At 36.7% G+C, this 14,993-nt stretch overlaps 1 pseudogene; it reads right to left on the bottom strand.

Moving 5' to 3' along the window:
- Positions 1–9,737: 9,737 nt before the first annotated feature.
- On the bottom strand, positions 9,738–12,239 carry LOC117020293 (annexin A3-like; annotated as a pseudogene).
- Positions 12,240–14,993: the final 2,754 nt, after the last annotated feature.

Raw genomic sequence — 14,993 nt, 5'->3', positions numbered from 1 at the left:
CTCCAATGTTCATTGCAGCTTTATTTACAGTGTCCAAGACATGGAAATAACCAAAATGTACTTCGATAGATGAATGGATAAAGAAGTTGTGGTATATATACACAGTGGAATACTATTTGGCGGTAAGAAAAGATGAAATAGTACCGTTTGTGACAACATGGATGGATCTTGGCATTAGATTATAATGCTAAGCGAAATAAGTCAGACAGAAAAAGTAGAGAACCATATGATTTCACTGATATGTGGTATATAAAACTGTAAACAACAAAAGGTCAAGACAAACAAATGAAGTAACAAAAACTCATAGCCATAGATTTGGGGGTTACCAGAGGGTAAGGGGGCGGGGGGCTCTAAAAGAGGGCAAATGGGGTCTAATATATAGGGATGGAAAGGGAACTGACTCTGGGTGGTGAACACACAATGTGAGATATAGATAATGTATTACAGAATTGTATACCTGAAATCTATGTAGCTTTACTAACAATTGTCACCCCAATAAACTTTAATAAAAAAAATTATGAAAAAAGAAATAATGACTCTGATCCAGCTTTCTTCACCAACCCTCAAGCTCTCTCTCCCACACATATACCTCACTTATCATACACACACATATACAAACAACTCCAGGGGAGAAAGCATTGTATTGCTTTTATGTCCCTGTTCCGTAAAACATAAACCACAAGTAAAAGTTTATTATAGTGGTAAGACAGAATGCTCCGATCGTAGGAAATCCACAACTTCTCAATAAACAACTGCTCACTCAGGTTCAAGGTCTTGTGTCACTCACCACTTGAACAGAAGCACGTCGATTCTAAGTTGAGAAGAAATCAGAGCTTCTCAAGGCCTTTGCATTTATGACTGTTGTTTCCTTCAACTCTTTCTTCAGAGGTCACTTTTTTTTTTATTGGGGTGACAATTGTTAGTAAAATTACATAGATTTCAGGTGTATAATTCTGTATCACATCATCTATAAATTACATTGTGTGTTCACCACCCAGACTCAGTTCTCCTTCCATCACCATATATTTGATCCCCCTTACCCTCATCTCCCACCCCCCAACCCCCTTACCCTCTGGTAACCACTAAATTACGTTCCCCAGATTAATTTTCAAAACCCCATGGCCATCTTGTGGTTACTGATTGTTTTATAATCCCCTCACCTTCCCCCTTACCCCCACCCCCCCGCCCATCTAGCAACCCTCAGTTTTTCCTCTTTGTCTCCAAAACTGTTTCTGATTAGTTCATTCACTTATTCTTTTCTTTATATTCCGCATATAAGTGAGATCATATGGTACTTATCTTTCTCTGTCTGACTTATTTCACTTAACATAATGTTCTCTAGGTCCATCCATGTTGTTACAAATGGTAAGATTTCTTTCTTCTTTATGGCTGCGTAATACTCCATTGTATAAATGTACCACATTTTCTTAATCCAGTCATCTACCGATGGGCATTTCGGTTGTTTCCATGTCTTAGCTATTGTGTATAGTGCTGCAATAAACATAGGCAGAGGTCACTTTTTTGGTAAAGCTTTTTTTGAGCATCATATTTTATTTTTTTATTTTTATTTTTTTATTTCATTTTATTTTATTTATTTATTTATTTTTAAAGATTTTATTGGGGAAGGGGAACAGGACTTTATTGGAGAACAGTGTGTACTTCCAGGCCTGTTTTCCAAGTCAAGCTGTTGTCCTTTCAATCTTAGTTGTGGAGGGTGCCGTTCAGCTTCAAGTTGTTGTCCCTTCAGTCTTAGTTGTGTCGGGTGCAGCTCAGCTCCAGGTCCAGTTGCCGTTGCTAGTTGCAGGGGGCACAGCCCACCATCCCTTGCAGGAGTCGAGGAATCGAACTGGCAACCTTGTGGTTGAGAGCCCGTGCTCCAACCAACTGAGCCATCCAGGAGGCAGCTCAGCTCAAGATGCCGTGTTCATTCAATCTTAGTTGCAGGGGGCAGAGCCCACCATCCCTTGCGGGACTTGAGGAATTGAACTGGCAACCTTGTGGTTGAGAGCCCACTGGCCCATGTGGGAATCGAACCGGCAGCCTTCGGAGTTAGGAGCATGGAGCTCTAACCGCCTGAGCCACCAGGCCGGCCCAAGCATCATACTTTAAATTGAATCACCAGGTGCCCCACTGTCACCCCAACTCCTACACTATTTGCCTGCCCTGCTTCGTTTTTCTCCACAGCACTTACTAATACTGGAAATAGTGTAGATTTTACTTTTTTAGTTTTTCATATTCTCCACTAAACTCCTCCACAACAATGAGAATTGCTGCCCAGTTTGTTCACTGCTTTAATCCTAGAACCTAAAACAGGGTATAACCTAACAGAAGCTACTCAGTGACTATTTATTGAATGAATGAATCCATGGGGTTAATTGTTCTGGCACTAAGTAGCAATCATCCTTTACTTTTTCCAACTAAAATTCAAAGCATAAACCACCTGTTAAAATAGTGTAAACCTCTAAAATATTCAGGAACATGATGAAAGAAGGCAGTGGAATGGTAAAATAGAATATATTCGACTAGTAGTTAGACATCTTCATTTTCATCTTATCTGTCACCAAATCATGATTTTGGGCAAGTCAATTTACTTCCCTAACATTTTAAACTCAGTCAGTTCTATACCTTTTTTAAAGATTAAATGTATTGAGGAAACATTGGTTAATAACATTACATAAATTTCAGGTATACAACTTTATAATACAACGTCTGTATACTACCCATTGTGTGCTCACGACTCAAAGTCTAGTCTTCTTCCATCACCATATATTTGACCTCCTTTACCCTCTTCATCCTCCCCAACCCTCTAGCCCTCTGGTAGCTATCATTCTTTTGTTTGTATTTATTTGTTTGTTTGTTTTGGTCTGTTTTTTATTTGTTTGCTTTATATCCCACATATGAGTGAAATCATATGGTTCTTGTCCTTTTCCATCAGACTTATTTCACTTAGAATAATACTCTTAAGATCCATCCATGTTGTCACAAATAACAGTATTTCATCTTTTCTATGGCTGAGTAGTTTTCCATTGTACATATGTACCACATCTTCTTTATCCAATCATCTGTCAAAGGACACTTAGGTTGTTTCCATGTCTTGGCTATTGTGAATAATACTGCAAGAAATGCAGCACCATTTCTTGAAGAGGCTTTCCTTTCTCCATTTTATATTTTTGGCTCCTTTGTCAAAAATTATGTATGTATGGGTTTATTTCTGGGCTCTCAATTCTGTCCCATTGGTCTGTGTGTATGTGTTTTTGCCTGCCAATACCACACTGTTTTGATTATTGTAGCTTTATAGTGTAGTTTGAAGTCAGGCAATGTGATACCTTTGGCTTTGTTCCAGTTTTATACTTAAAGAGAATATATTTTAAGAAAAACAAAAACCAAAAGCAAGTATATACCATTTTGCAAAGTTGATATGCTCCAAACTGGCAGAAAGATGTTATCTGTAGTTATAATCATGTTAAATATGTTTTATCTCACCAAAATATAGGTTGTAAACTCTGTTTGTTTAATTTTTATAAAATTGATCAAAACTTTAAATGTAACAAAACCTGAAATAGATTATTTTTAAGTTATAAAAGAAAAACACACATAACCATCTTTCTATATCTCTTTTTAGGTTCCAGCTTTCACTATTCTGAGTTTTAAAAATATTACAATACCCTGCAATATAAAAATTGCTTTTATCATCCAGAGTCAGTTCTCCTTCCATCACCATATATCTGATTCCTTTTCCATCTTGATTCTGGGTGGTGAACACACAATGCAATATATAGATGATGTATTATAGAAACATACACTTGAAACCCACATAATTTTACTAACCAATGTCACCCCAATAGATACAATAAAGAAAAGAAAAAAAATTATTGCTTTTATCATATGGCATTAGTTTTTCAACTTTTTTTTTTAAATCTTAGACTGATAGACTGCATTTTTGCTTTAATATTATTCATTTATTCATTCTCACTCTCCACACATTCTTGCCACTCAAAAAATTTTAATACATATTATTATGTTCATATTTTAGAATATGGAATCCAGCAATGTTTTGTGGTTTATTAAGAATATTTTAATTTATAGATTTGATCTGTATAAGTTTATTAAGAATACTTTAATTGACAGGTTGTTCCATAAGAGTACTCAGTTAACCTATAAAAGACAAACAGAACAAAGTAGTTTTTTGGTCTCTGGGATCACACACATATTTACATTCCATGAGTCTACAGGGGTTAGGCTTGGCTAGGAGGCTGAGATGGCTGGTCTCTCTTTCCATGTGGTCTTTCATCTTCAAGGAAGCTAAATGGGATTCTTCATGAGACCATAGCAGTGGTCTAAGAATTCGATGAGTGGCAAGGCCAGAGCATGAGTGCATGGATATCGTTGGCAGACTGTGAAAACTTGGAATGCACGTTAAGTGCTGCTAATCTTAAAAATTTTCCAAAGTAGCCAAATATCTAGATACAAATTGCAGATTCTTTTAGTTATTATTATTATTTTTATTCTGACTTGACAGTTAGAGATATTTGTGGTATTTCAGTAAATTAGGCTATTTGGTGACCTAAAGGCACAATGTACGAATCCTTAACAAGCATCTGTTTGTACCATGTTGGCTGATGTCCCATTGGCCAAAGCTGACACCTGGCCAAATCAAGTGTGAACTTGGAAGAGGATCCACAAGGGCATGGATGCTAGGAGGAATGATTTATGGGGTATTAATGTGACAATCCACCACAAGGTCTTTGAAAATTGTAATATATAATTATTTGACATAATTATTTGCATTTAATTATATTATTCCCATTTATTATCAATATTATTTTGTGTTTCATTGAATTTATAGATTTCTGTTAAAGCAGCATTGTTTTTTTCTTTTCTTACATTACTCTGCTTCAGGATTTCATTAAATGTAAGCAAGTAATTTAACAGTATAATCATAACAATTGCATGGTGAGTCAAATGTTTTAGTCCTTTAAAAATTTTTCGTTAGTAAAGAAAGTTATTCATGTCAAGAGATCAAGGAAAGTATAATATTTTAAAACAACTTTTATGGGCAAGGTCCTAATTTTAAAATACTATGTCAAAAATAGAAAACAAACAACTGCATATGCCACACTAATCACATCTATAGACTAAACTGGGCCTAGGAGCTTTCAGTTTGCAAACTCTGGCTCCAAATAAAAGTAAATGCTAAAATTAGTATTTTAGCATAACAAGCCAAATTTGCTCCAGATAGGTCTTAAAAGAGTTTAGGATATTAATGTTTTCCACCATCTGCCACTTTCAAAATGAAATTCTCAATATAATTTGGAAAAAAGATCACCATATAGCAGACTGTTACAGAATCATATACATATTCATTAGTGATAAGCATAAAATTGGTTTGATTTAGTTATACAGTTAAAAGCTATTCAAGAAAACTTGAATGCAAGTGTTTTAGCCAGAATGATTATAATTTAGTGCCAATTGATTAAAGTTGGCTAAATCAGGCCTGTTTCATGATTACTGGTAATCACTTTGTTTGTGGAGGTAGAAATGGGATGTGGAGGACCCTGCTACTCATAAGTAAGGTCTGCAGACCAACATTAGCATTACCTAGGAACTTGTTAAAAATGTGAAATCTTAGGCACCATGCCAGACATACTAAATTGGAATCTGTCAATACATTTTGCTGAAACTGACTCCCAAAACTTTTACCAGCATTTCATTTTTGGATTCGACCCAATAGTTTCTCTGAAAGCCTTGTGAAAAGGAACTATGTAGTAGCTTTCTGCTTGCCCTTTCTGACTGCATCACTTCAGGAGGCACATGACATCAGTTTGTCCCTTTATTGGTTATGTTAACTTGATCATTTGGTTAAGATACCATCTGTCAACATTCCGTTGTGAAACTTCCTTTTCTCCTTTGTAATTGATTTGATCTGTGGAGTGATGCTTCAGATTATGTGAATATCCTGTTCCTTAACAATGCGTTGGCCAAAAATTTTAGCATTCATTGACAATTCTAGCCAGAATCACTACAGTGGTTGGAAAATCATGGCTTTTTCACTCTTATTCCATCTACATTTGTTGGTAATCATTTGCGTCAAAAGATACAAATATGGTACTCATTTACATTATTTTTATAGAAGTTATGGAAACTTGCTACCTCTAATGTAAGCTACTTCCATTTATTCATATCTTCTTATTGCATAATAAAGTCTGTGATGTAGGAAGCACTAATTTGGAAATACCAAAATACTGGGTATGGTGCCATTAGCTTCTTTTCTTACTACTCAGTTGCAGCTACTCACATGCCATTTCTGTTGCATGATATCAAGCAGAACAGATGCTTTAACATTCATATTCAGTCAGGGCATAAAAAGTATATTTCAGAACTTGCACATTTCAAGCAATCATTTCCTGGTTCTAGTTGTTTTGTAGTCACAATGTTTTGTTTTTTGCCTACTTATCCTTTTTGACTTTGTTTTTATTCAGCTTTCCTCTTTAGCTCCCACTTTCCTACTTAGAGGAAATAAATGTCTGCTCATTTACATCCGTAATGGTACAAAATTTTAAATCAAATTTTTATGTATCAATTATAGTGAATAAAGATTTTTATTAATATCCATCACACCCTATAATCTACTATTTCTTAGCAAGTAAATTAACAAAACTTAGTGAATTGTAAATAGCAACCTTTATGGTGCTTTGGCTTATTGATTTTTGCCAAAGGATTATCAGGAGAGTGGAGACTGGTACTAGTAATTGGACAAAAGATACAAAGCCTCGTGTGTGTATGTGTAGCGCCTGGACATTATTTCCACCTGACCCTCAATCCTGCCAAGTTAATAGGCTTTCCAGGTGATGCATGCTTTAGTCTATATTTTCTAAATAAATCTATGATATTTACTTATCCATCCATCCATCTATCCATCCAACATTTGCTACCTATATTGAATATCTACTCATTCCCAGACACTGTTCTTAGTACCAAAGATACAAAGATGACTATGATACACTCTCTACCCTTAAATAACTCTTATTCCTGTCTAGGAATAAACTCACCTCTAAGGCAATCTCCTCTCTTTTCTTTCCCAATTATTTCTTCTAAAATGTGAGCATCTGCTTGCCTTTTTCTCCTCAATGCTGGTGCAGATCAAGGCTCATTTTGAGAACTGTTATTCATGTCTGCTGCTTCTGGGAAGCTGAAAATTGCTGTGCAACACCTCGTGAGCTCTCCTATTAAGACCACTTGTTAGAGCAGCTACCATCCAAAGAACACTTTGTAGGTCCTACCAGGTGGCCCCAGGTTGGATACAGATAGTGGCTGACCATAGCCTTTGCTGGAGCCCCTGCCAAGAGGCCCCAGAACCAATACACCAGGTGGCCAACTTCAGATCACACCAGAGTATAACCCAATTAGCGCCACAAATGACACACCCAAAGAGTGGATTCAGTAAGTACCTGAGCCCTGCTAAAGTAAATCTTACTCCATAGGGTCAGCCCCTGCAGAATAGCTTGTCCAATGAAGTCATGGCTAGTCCTCACAGCCAGTCAGCCTGAGGGTCAGTCCCACCCACTAACGTACCAATAGCTATCAAGGCTCAACTACAACAGGATATCACACACAACTCACACAAGGGACACCCCTGGAGCACCTGGCTCCAGTGAACAGGGAGTTGCACTACTGAGCCCACAGAACACCTACTACATAAGGCCACACTGCCAAGACTGGGAGACATAGTAGATCTACCTAGTACATAGAAACAAACAGGGAGGCAGCCAAAATGAGGAAAAAATGAAACATGTCCCAAATGAAAGAATGGGAGAAAATTCCAGAAAAAGAACTAAATGAAATGGAGGCAAGCAATCTATAAGATACAGACTTCAAAACACTGGTTATAAGGATGTTCAAGGAACTTAGGATATGAATAGATGAACTCAGTGAGAACTTCAATGAAGAGATAGGAAACATAAAAAAGGAGATAGAAAACATGGGGGAAAAACACTCAGAAATTAAGACTACAATAATTGAAATGAAGAATACAGTAGATGGAATCAACAGCAGATTAGCCAAAGCAGAGGGTCGAATCAGTGATTTGGAAGACAAGGTAGTAGAAATCACCCAAGCAGAACAGTAAAAAGAAAAAAAGAATTTTTAAAAATTAGGATATTTTAAGGGATCTCTGGTACAACATCAAGCATAACAACATTTGCAGCATAGGGGTACTCAAAGGAGAAGAGAAACAGCAAGGGATTGAAAACCTATTTGAAGAAATAGTGACTGAAAACATCCCTAAGCTGGTGAAGGAAATAGACACACAAGACCAGGAAGTGCAGAGAGGCCCAAACAAGATGAATCCAAAGAGGCCCACACCCAAACGCGTCATAATTAAAATGTCAAAGTTTAAAGATAAAGAGAGCATCAATCCTAAAAGCAGCAAGAGAAAGGCAGCTAGTTACTTACAAGGGAGCTCCCATAAGACTGTCAGCTGATCTCAACAAAAACTTTGCTGGCCAGAAGGGATTGGAAAAAATATAAAGTGATGAAAAGTAAGGACCTACCGCCAAGACTACACTACTCAGTAAGGCTATCATTTACGATTGACAGAGAGAGAGACAAAGAGCTTCCCAGACAAGAAAAAGCTGAAGGAGTTGATCACCACTGAACTAGTATTACAAGGAATCTTAGAGGGACTTCTTTAAGATGAGAAAAAAAATATGAATAATAAAATGACAATAACTACATATCTATCAACAATTACTTTCCATATAAATGGATTAAATGCTCCAATCAAAAGACATAAGGGGTTGAATGCATAAGAAAACAAGACCCTTACCTATGCTACCTACAAGAGACTCATTTCAGATTGCAAGACACACAGAGACTGATAGCAAAATGTTAGAAAAATATATTTCATGAAAATGGAAACAAACAAAAAAAGCTAGGGTAACAATACTTATACCAGACAAAACAGACTTTAAAACAAAGACTATAACAAGAGACAAAGAAGGACCTAGTAATCCCATTTCTGGGTATTTATCTAAAGAAACCCAAAACACTACTGTGAGAGGATGTGCTCATCCATATGTTGATTGCAGGATTATTTACATCAAACAAGATATGAAGCCAACCTGGGTGTTCCTGAATGGATGAATGGATAAAGAAGAGATGGTACACATATACAATGGAATATTATTCAGCCATAAAAAAGAATGAAATCTTGCCATCTGCAATGACATGGATGGACCTAGAGGGTATTGTGCTGAGTGTATTAAGTCAGACAGCAAAAGACAAATGTCATTTGATTTCACTTATAAAGTTGAAGGGATTAAGAAATACAAATTGGTAGTTATAAAATAGTCATGGGAATGTAAAGTGAAGCATAAGGAATATAGTCAATAATATGGTAATAACTATGGATAGTGACAGGTGGGTACTAGTCAGGGGGATAACCTTGTAAATTATATAAATGTCTAACCACTATGATGTACACCTGAAACTAATATAAAATAATATTGAGTATCAAGTCTGATTGAAACATTTTAAAGGGGGAAAAGAAAAAAAAAGAACTAGATGTATTGGCATTCCAAAAATATAACCCAAAATGAAAATATTAGACATGACAAAGGAAGAATACACTGGCAAAAGGTAGAAACATTTTAATGAATTTTTATGCACCTAGATAGTAATATACAAAGTCAAAATTGTTAGAGGAATAAAGAAGTATTAACAAATCAATGTCATAGTGGAAAACTTTAACCTAATCAACAAATCATGCAGGGCAATCATAGTAAAAATCTACAGAATATTTACAAAAATTGATCCAATGATCCTCAAGGGAAAAAAACTCCATAAATTCTGAAAAGTAAATATCAGAGTGTTTATTCTCTGGTCATAATGTAACAAAACTAAAAAGTGACAATCAAAAAGAGCCAAAAAAAAAAATCCCCTGCACAGAAAATATTTTAATACTTCCTTTTAAATAACTTGAATATCAAAGGATATCAAACCTAAAATCTTATACTGTTTTCAAAAGTTCTAGCAGGCAGCAAAATTAGAAAATGTTATCATCTTAGCTAACGGAAATTAAGAAAAACTGGATAAGAAATACTGAAAACAACATAACTTACCATCAGGTAAAAGAAGGAACAAAAAGAACAAAATAATCTGATAGAAAATAAAATAAGTAAATTTCATCTTAAAAAACAAAAACAAAAACAAAACTCCCTGACCCTAAAATTTCCCTTGTAGAAATTTATGCCAAGAAAATAATTAGACAAGTTCACAAAATTGTGTAGACAGGAATATTAATAGTCAAAAAGATGTAACAGCTCAAATTGAAATAATGTAAATGCCCATATACCTATATTGTAGTGGCTAAATAAATTATGGTATATCCTTATAATGGAATATTAAGTAGTTGTTATTCTTACATTGAGAAGTGCTCCTGATCTATTGTTAAGTTTTTTTTAAATTAATTTTTTTTTAACAAAGGCAACAACTTTTATTACCTTGCTTTTGCATTTAATGTTTTAGAACCATACAAAGATTCTCACTTCCTAAACAGAAATATCATTTGGATAATATTAGCAGATGCTTTATACATACCATTTTAAATTTTCATTTATAAACTACTACATTATGATGAGGTGCTCTAACATAATCACTTTGTTGTTGTTATGGAACAATGAAAATTTCAGTTAGGAAAACAGGTTGCTGCTTACACTTGCTTGTACATTTAAATCCGGTGAGAAAGAAGTAAGCAGAACTGTTGGAAAAGTCCATCATGGGAGCAAGCAACCTTTGGAGATGAAATTCTTGACTCAGTCATCTTCTCCACAGATCTTTAAGAGTGTGATTTCACAGTTTCCAGAAGCATCAGATTTATTGCTGAATGTAGGGAATAGCCACACCACTTTTTAAACTCTGCTCCAAAATCCAAAAGATCAATTTCTGATCTGGAAACCATGATTCAGTTCAGAGTAAACTCATCAGTCCCAGCACCCTTCAAAGCTTATGCAGTCTTTCAGCTAAAAAGGCAGGGATGTTCCTTGAACAATGAACTATGGCCATTGGTAAGTCTTCAAAATGCCCAGATAATGCTCCTTTTATGCTGTCCTCAATGTCCTTCTGGCTAATATTTCCGTATTCATCAAATGTTAGTTTTAGTTGAGGAAAGCACCTTAAACACAGGATCTCAGTGAATTTATCTTTGTCTGGGCCCCAACCCTTCACACCAGCATTATAGAGAATCTGGGCCTCCTTTTTGGCCAGATGCTCATCCACTTGCAGGCTTTCATCTCTTCTACCATCTGCGAGTCAACAGAACTTTCTGGAAGTCATCGGATGTTTCAGAACTAATGTCATCACCAAGACGCTTCTTATATACTGTGTAGTAGGCTTGAGAGAACTCCTTCATCTGTCTGCTTGTCCTGGTGGTTAAGATTTCAATCAATGCATCTTCATTTGTTACAGTACCCTTCAAGGATTTCTTCAGCTGCTTCGCATCAAACACTGCTGGAGGAGTCACAAGGGCCACCATGAGATTGCCCTTCAAGAAAATGTTTCAGTTTCTTCCCATATGCTGTTTGATATTCCCTAACAATCAGCAGCCGCTATGCATGCAACCTCTCAGTCAGAATGCTGATGAGCGTATTCTCATCAGTTCCAGTTCCTCTGATTGCCTTAAGAATTGCTTCAGCATCCCCTGATGGGCTAAGGCCTGGATGATCTCGCACTGTCCCTCTGTGTCCAACCCAGAGAGATGTCATGATATCCCTCCCACCTTTGCCTTAAGCTCAGATCATACTAACCCTGAAGCGCCACCGCCCGGACTGGTGTGCCAAAGAACCATGAGCCAGGTGTGCGCACCGCCTTTGGAGCTTGGAGCTCATTCCATATTGTTAAGTTTTTTAAAAGCAGGCTATAGAATAGCACTATAGTAAGTCACCATTTGTGTAAAGAAAAAAGGAGTTCACAAAAGCAAGTAAAAATCTGGAAAAATACTCTCTATTAGGAATGAAAGATGAGATTATGGGGGATTTTCACTTCATTGGATTATTACTTTTCCAATACTCATGAATTATCAGGAGACTATCCATTTACTATAATAAAAATAATTGTTTATGAGGTAACAAAAAAGTAAACATATAAAATATTTTTTAATTAAAGATGGCTGAAGGCAAAGATTGTATTTCCTGTATTATATCATGGATACTACATATTTTTCATCTTTGTGGAGTGATGGGAAGAGTGGTGAAGGGAATAAAAAGACTGGAAATAATAGGGAGCAATTAGTACTACAAATGATTTTCTCCATTTTTTGTAAGTATTATCCACTTAGCAAAATTTACTTCTGTAAGATTTAGGGTTTTCTACAGCTCTTTTTATCAGACTACTTCCTTTCACTCATAATTCAACAGATTTCTAGGTTCATTTTTCTTGGAAAGCATAGATTACTGATAATATTGACAATGTGGAAAGGTGGAAACACTAAGGGAAAAAAATCAATAGCTTGATTTATAGTTAGTTCTGTCTGGGCTGTAAGGCATTTAATTTTTTTGTTTTTATATAAAATCATTTTTTATTATATTAATAATATACTCTCCCTTGGTTTTTGCAGATAACTGTATCTTATTTGTACTCAATCCACAACAAAGAACTCTCTGTCCTCAAAAGTTTTGAAAATACTACAGACGCTTGTATTTGATTTGTTCTGTCACGATGCCACCAAGATCTTGGTTAAATGGCTGCCACTCCAGCTGAGTGGACATGCAAATCTCCTTCTCTTTGCACAAACAGGCTAGGCGGGCTTTGGTTTTGGTCAGTCAGTGGTATTTGTAAACCACTTGTAAATTGAGTACTGGACTTTCAGTCTCCACACTAGGTAAAGGGGCTCCAGAGTGGATAAGTTCTAGGGCTGTAGCTTTTGTGTATGTTTGGAAATCTCATCAATGGAAATAAACATACTACTCTCCAGGTAGAGTATGGAGGAGATGTAAGTGCCATTCCTGGTTTAAATTTATCACTTGTCTAGGATTTTCTATGTGACAGGCGCCCCCTAGTGAACAGTGGGACTTAAACGTTGGCCTGCATTATAAAAGAGGCTGGAGAGATATCTGAAGCTGTTTTAACAATTTCACATTTATAAAACAAGTACAGATGTTGAAGTTTTGTGTGTGTGAACTAGGGTGAGGGTGGAGATATGTTCTCCATAAAAAACTTCCAGGATTTCAGAATATAGGAGCAATAATCAATTTTCTAGATGAAGCTCAAACTAATCAGAACTTTGCTAGGTCATCAAAATACGACATGAATAGATCATTGATCTTTATCCACTCTCCAAATGTAGACTTGACTGGATTTCTTTTTTTAATGTAGCTACTAGAATCTGACTGATACACCTAACTAGGGGTTGAGACTTGGGAAACCATAATTTCAATCCAAAAAATTTTAATCTGGTAAATATATTTGATAAATTATATTTTGTTTGATTAGTTTCAAGAACAGAACACTTAATGAAGACTGGTTGCTTAAATGATACAATAGATTATTTTTAATCACCTCTTCTCTTTCTAAAGCTCTTGCCACTTATAACAGACTTTATTATGTTCTGAAAAAGGTACAATTTTGACATCATCATAAATATTTATTAATTATTACAGCACTGGGTAAAGTCCTCAATAAAGAACCCAAAATAATTCTTATCGTCTAGGATGCTTCCAATATAAAATAAAGTCAAAAAATATATAACTGGGTCAACTGGAAGATAAATCAAATAACTGATAAAAGATAATATCCACGCTGTTTTAACAGTGTCAAAGAGCAGCAATCACACACTTGACTCAGTAACCTTTAAATGGAACATCCTACACCAACAATTGGAGAAAAGGTAAAACAAAAAGTAGGTGACAGGTTTAAATAACTAGTTGAAAAGGTTATTGGACTATTCTCAAAGGTCTTGTTTGATGTCAGAAATTATTAAACTATCAACTATATGTAGTGTACCTTTGTTACCTTTCAGGGGTTCACTTTTCTGAGGTAGATTATCTTGTTGCCTCCCACCTTATTATCTAAATTTTTCAAAATAAAAAAATTACTTTTTCTTCTTTTGCCTAGATTGTCCGGTCTCCTAAGCAATTATATTTTTAGATTCACCTCATTTCCTTCAGATCCTAACTGTAAGGCCCTCTCTTCCTCCTCCTTCGTCTCTGAATTCCTAATGGCTTAATTTACCACAATTATATCTCTGATTATTCCATGTGTATCAAAAGGCTCTACAAAACACATGCAAGCATTCATTCAAATTACAGTTGACCATGGAACAACACCTGGGGTTGGCGGGGGGTGTGGTTAGGGGCGCAGACCACCCACGCAGTAAAAAATCCGTGTATTAAGTCTCCACTCTGTATAGGCGGATTCCCACCGACGATGGAAAACGTGTATCTGTTAATTTGTTAATGAGTAGACCCCAAAATCCATTCTTCATCACTACAGCGTCACTAATTTTGAAGGATAACTTGTGCATTTCCCTTGTCATAGTGACAAACATGTGCTTGTGGGAGTGAAGAAAACAGAACCCAAGGGAAATCACCAAGTGAATGACAGATAAGGACCAAAGCTCCTGGCCTACCTCATCCTTGCCCACAAAATGCCCATTCTTCCTCGTCGCGTTTCCTAAGATGTATCCGGGGCGGATGCGAGGTGACCGGTGGGAAAGCGGTGTACTCCTCCTCAGGGCCTGATGCCGAGGAGGGAGGAGTGGAAGGAGCACCCGAAGACTCGCGGGAGAGGGCGGCAAGGAGCGACCCAGGAGTCACGCTCCCGCGCAAGCAGGAAAAGGGGTAGGGACGAGGGGTGCGGTACAACACGCGCCTGCGCGGACCTGGCTTCCAGCGCCCCCAGAACGCAGCATCCCTGCTCCCGAGTCCCTGCGCGGGGGCGGGAGGAGGGGCGCGCCGGTCCTCCGCCCCACGCGCGCCCACGTGACGCCAGCCTAGGAGATT

This window comes from Rhinolophus ferrumequinum, chromosome 3 (genome assembly GCF_004115265.2).
Source record: "Rhinolophus ferrumequinum isolate MPI-CBG mRhiFer1 chromosome 3, mRhiFer1_v1.p, whole genome shotgun sequence".
Taxonomy (NCBI): Eukaryota; Metazoa; Chordata; class Mammalia; order Chiroptera; family Rhinolophidae; genus Rhinolophus; species Rhinolophus ferrumequinum.
The sequence above is the reverse complement of the archived record's forward strand: the minus strand, read 5'-3'. Positions and strand labels throughout refer to the sequence as shown.